Source organism: Platalea leucorodia (assembly GCF_965183815.1).
Source record: "Platalea leucorodia genome assembly, chromosome: 2".
Taxonomy (NCBI): Eukaryota; Metazoa; Chordata; class Aves; order Pelecaniformes; family Threskiornithidae; genus Platalea; species Platalea leucorodia.
Window position 1 is genome coordinate 40,741,254 of NC_138824.1, and position 6,000 is coordinate 40,747,253.

Below are 6,000 nucleotides of genomic sequence, written 5' to 3' on the forward strand. Positions count from 1 at the left end.
GATAATGAACAAGAAATGCCTAAAAGGTTCAAACTAAAAATCTCTCATTAGAAACTACAGTCTCAAAATCACAATATTGAGGTCTAAGGGTTTTCCCCTTAAGAATTTAAACAACATGAAAAAAGTGCTTTTCTTAAAATATTATAAATACCAAATCATCGTTACAGAGAACAAAGAAAATTCAAGAAGGAGTCTAAACTTTCATTATACAGGCAGCAAAATGGCAATCTACATCCTGCAATGGTAATTAACTGTGGTTAGAGATACCCTAAGGAAATGCAATTAGTTCCTAATGTGTGCTGTACTTTAAAATATATATTTTATTTTCTTTATTATTTATATTAGAAACACAGAATCATAGAATCATAGAATCGTTTAGGTTGGAAAAGACCCTTAAGATCATCAAGTCCCACCATTAACCTAGTACTGCCAAGTCCACCACTAAACCATGTCCTCAAGCACCACGTATACATGTATTTTAAATACCTCCAGGGATGGGGACTCAACCACTTCCCTGGGCAGCCTATTCCAGTGCCTGACTACCCTTTCAGTGAAGTATTTTTTCCTAATATCCAATCTAAACCTCCCCTCATGCAACTTGAAGCCATTTCTTCTTGTCCTATCACTTGTTACGTGGCAGAAGAGACCGACCCCCACCTCACTATCTTCCAGTTTAGTTTGTAATATGTAAAATACAATAACACATACTGAGCTGAAAATTAAAAAGATCAGGACAAGTTGAATGACATAGGAAGAAAATATTTACAATGTTTTAGATGTATGTGTGATTCTCTGCTCTTGTATCTGGATATTCACCAGTAGAAATATTGCACATGCAAAATAACTGCTAGATCTAGCCTTGAATTTTACCAATAACATTCATAAAGCAGTCCTTAACTGCAAGAAATTATAGACTGCAAGAAATTCACTTTACTTTGAGACATAAGACAGACTTTCTGGAATTTCAGTCTCATTTAATGTGAAAAATTCTGACCTATATTCTTAGGCAGGGCTCCTCTACCTGTATAAATGTAATCACATTAATTGAAGCATCTGTCTGACACAACAATTGATTAAAGTTACAAATCAGAGCCCTACAGAATTCTCCATTGCACACCACTAGATGGAAGTTTGCCAAGGGATATCTAATTGCCCATCAAGGAATTAAGAATTTGAAAAGGTTGAGACAGGTACGATAGTAGGTGGGTATGGAAGACAGGATTTATTTTTAAATGGTTTAAGCATAAAAAAATTACAGTAGGCATAGGCAATGCTGTTAAATTTTGTTCTTTCAAGGCTATCATATACATTTGTCATTGTATCAAGCTACAAAAAACATTCCAATCCATTTTGTCGCAAGATAGATAGGTAAAATCAACTCGAAAAAAAAATATTTTGTTTTCTAAATACATTTTAGTTTGTTATCTTGTTTCACAGAAATCTACAGTTGAGCACAAAACAAAGGAAGTTTCCTGTTTTGCTTTCCACTGTATTCTCAGAAATCTGGAAAACTCTAGCTGGTTTGCTTTTTGTCTCCACTTTCTTTTCTCCTAAGTTTTCTTTTCATATGATTCACTCCCTAGCTATGACATGCCACAGAGTACTTGCTGAGGCATCAGCAAAGTAGAAAGTTAATGGCACTTTCCTTTTCCAAGGATAAATTCAGAAAAAAGAAGGAAAAAAAAAAAAGCAAAAAAAAAGGCCACAAACTGAGAACTGTTAAATTATAGAAGTTATTTGGGTGTGTACTCATTTATAGATTTTCTGAGCAGAAGGGACCAGAAGGCCTTAATCTATTCTGACTTCTTTTACAGCCAAGCCCATTAGAATTTAATCTGAAAATTCCTCCATCAAGTTCATAGCTTTGCAATGAGACAGATAATTTTCAGTGAAAAACTGATTTTCATGGGTTAAAGACTTCACATGAGAAAGAATCCTACACATGTAGATTGTTCTATTGATTAAAAAACATAACTATTAAACAATTGCCTTTTAGGTCTATTCTAAATTTATCTAGCTTTACTTCCTACTAACTGGATCTTAGAAACCTTTTCCTCATTACATTGAAAAATGCGTATCTTCTTAGAAATATTTTTTTCATGTTAGGGACTAACAGGGTGTAATCAGCCTGTCTTTTAAAGCTTAAATAAATTGATCATCTTCAGTCTTTTGCTCCGAATCTGTTTTCTAAATCTCAAGAATTTTTCATCTGTTTCTTCAAATGTTTCAATTTTTTGAGAATTCATTTATTATTTAGATCCTAGCATAGTGCAAAGTATTAAAATTATTGTGACCCAGTCACCTCTTTTCAGTCATTCATAACTGTGGAGTTAAGTAAATCACTAGTTTTCCCATGAATTTCCATAGGTTTGTGGTCAAATTTTCTTCCTACATTCAGGGATATGCCACTTGTGTTTCCATGTCTACACCATAATAAAACTGACCTTCAACATCTGACAAACATACTAAAAGAAAAGCAAAAAAGTATATAAAATAAAACTCCAGTATTAACAGAAACAGAAAATCACTAATGAAATAATAATAATAATTTAAAAAAATGAAACAAAACAAAAAAATTATGACAAAAACACTTTCTGCAACCTGTTTGAAATAGTAATTTTACTATAGGGAGTGCACATAATAACTTTAATGCTTACACAGTGCTTTGTGTCTGCTTACCCACATATAAATATATATACATATATACACACACATATATGTATAAAAATATATGTATCATGTACCTGGAACAGTTTCAATGCTATGAAACCTTATATTATCATTTAACATTCATTATGTTATTAAATTTTGAAACTTGCAGAGGGAGGCATATTCCAAAAGTTCAATGAATCATTCAATTTCCAGATGTACTTCCTCCATATATCAGTAGATTCTCAGTGTCATGCTGTCAAACTGTGGAAGGTTGTGTTAGAATTAAACACTCCAACTCAGTCTTTAACACAGGATGGAAAGCTTATCTAACCTGACAGTACTCTAGAAATAATCATTCTGACTTGTCAAAGATGGTACATGCCAGGATCTTTACATTATTTAGAAATGAAGGAAGTTAAAGGGAAAAGAAAAAGAAAAAAAAAAACAAAACCAAAGGGAAAAAAAGAGAACTCTTATAAAGCCCTATGGTGAAATTTGAACTGTGGCAAAGGAGAGAGACATAAGCCAAAACAGAAACAAAAAATGCACATAGTCTCATAATACACATCATTTATGACTCAGAGTTTAGCTTTAACCCCTAGCTACATCTAGAATCCTATTCAAATTGAAGGAGTAAATGATAAAGAAAGATGACATGTCTCGGTAACATTTGCCAGTGAGAGGTAGTTTATCATCTGTTAACTGGTTGTAGCTGCCTTTGCAGAAGCAGCCTGCAGTTGACTGGGCATCTAAAATGTTTTTCAAAGATGAAAAAGCTTGGCCTATTCAGTTGTTTGTAATGCATTTAGTGAAAAATGTTGTGTGAATTTTAAAAGAAATGTCCCTTTTTTATGACAGGGGCAACCCCTATCCTAGAATTCTCATAAATTTAAAAAAAATAAAATAAACGTCAAACAGAAATTTGCTAATGATATTCTTTTCTTCCAAATGTCTCTTATTCTGACCAGTCCTCTTTTATTTCTAAATATATGGTTGGTTTGGTATAAACAGATGGTCACAGCTGTGCCAGAGACACACTAATTCTCAATCTTAGACAGGAGGCAACTTACTTGAAAGCAGCTGGTTCTCTTGCAAGGTCCTGTTTGCTCTTCAAACAGTAAAATGCTTAAGCATATGCTAGGTGTGTATGTAATCGTGTTGACTATGGGCCATTGTGCTTTATCAAGTACTTCGCTGTGTTGGAGTATTTTTTTAGTTTTATGTACTCAACTAAATAATCTAGATGGTAAACCCCTTTTGAATTTAGCTAATCTTAGCTAAGCAAAAGGATCCCTGGTCAGACTAGTGATTCTCTGTACCAATTTTACTCAAGTAATGACAGTTGCACAGACTCCTGTCTTGTGCTTTTGTAATTTAAGGACCTTAAATTTAAACTATATAAGACATTTAGACATCTAGATTGATTCAGATGCATGGGCATGGAGTCCCTTTTGAGACATACTAGGGTAGCCAAATAGCCATATAAGGCTATTATATTTGACACAGAACATGCAAGAGAGCTGCACGCTTCTGAACCGGCAATTAAAGACATGAAAAATACCCTAGGATTTCTCAAATGATGGTGGACAATTAAATTAAAGCAACTGAATTGAACCTCTGGTGTCTGCATTCAGATGCAATTGCTCTTTAAGCTTTGTTGTCCGTATTGGCTGACTGTAATGGGAGCTTAGACACATACCTTGTATAAGGGCCCCTACACTATAGATGCCAACATTTGTGAGTCTCAAGCAGTCTCCCAGTCTAGGTGGGAAATTGTTAGTATATATATTTTATTTCAATATTTTACCTCCTTTCAGTTTCACTGGCCACTTCACAACAGAAGGCTTTTTCATGGGTCACCTTCCTGCCCAGCAATCCAATAACTTGATTCTTAGAGAGAAGGCCTAAATCTCATGCAGACACTCTTACAACTCCTGCAACCTCATTCTCAGTGTTCTCCACACTGGGAGACTGACTGGTTCCCACTGTGGCTTCTGGTTTGACTTTGTGTAGACCCCAAAATGACATGTTGGAAAGAGGCCAAAGAAAAGTCTGGAAAGAATAGCTGTCCCTGGAATGATTCAGTGTGATTTGTATTCGGTCTAACACAGTGTTAATATAGACCAAAGTAAGCCAGTTCAAAGATTATAAAAAAGTAGGAAGAAAGAGCAGGTGAGGTGACAGATGTCAAAACCATAAGACAGGAGAAATAAGCATCAATACTGAGGCAGGCATGACAAGACCGCTGACCGGACAAATGAAATTGGTTTTGTGTGATAACTAGCAGCCTATTAAGGATAAAACTCGAAGACAGGAAAATGGAGAAGAAAACAGAAGAAACAAGGCCTTGACGTAACAACATAAAGACATAAGGCAATCAAAAATAACCTTTATTTATTTGTAATAGATGATAAGTGTAGTTAGTGTAGTCCCATATTAGTTGACTGATGGAACGGTGTGTTATTCTGCATCTGCTTGAGAGTCTCATGACAAGCTGCAGTAGCTATTCATCCTCAGTGTGAGGGTGGCCTTTCTCAGCTCCTTATAAGCACCAACTGGTGAGCCTACGGGGTGTTCCTTGGTCAGCTAGTCCCTTTAGTAGATGGTGACAGTCCCTTCAATCTGCTGGTGTTGAGTGGGGGAGACCTGCAACTAATGTGTAGCATGTGTAACACCAAAACCAAGACTGCTTTTGTTGGAAACGAAGGCAAGGTGAGCAGTGGTTCACTCCAGTGTCATTCTGGATATGCATGGGTGTAGTTGTAATGCATGTTGGGAGTCTGATTTTTTTTATATTTTTCCCATAAAATAGTTTAAATGTAGTTTGTGAAAATCATGAACAAGTGCATTTCAATCTGAAAACCAGTTTCATGTGCAAATATGCTGTTGAAGGTGCCTACCATATGACAGGCAGACCTAGAGATGAGAATTGTCTTTAAAAATGTCATCTTAAATTAAATTTATTTTAAAGAAGGTTATTACCCTTCAGAAATATTATCTTGGGCATTTTTCAGATCTGGAATGCCTCACCCAGACTTACCAGTGTTTTTTAACCACCCAAAGTAAAATAAAAATTGGCTGGATGAGTACAGTCAAATTAATACTTGCAAATTTAACTCATTTCTGCTTATAACTTGTTTATCAAGGGTTCCTAATTTTACAAGTTTATTTGTCTAATGCCTTTGTGTATATATAAACTGCCTAGTTTCTGTGAATGTCTGTAATATGTGTGAGAGAAATTTTCGTGTTAAATTCACAGAAAACATGAAAAGGAATTCTGAACAGTTTTTAAAAACTAAATCCATTCAATAATTATTCTTTCTGTATGACGACCCACAGCAAACTTCA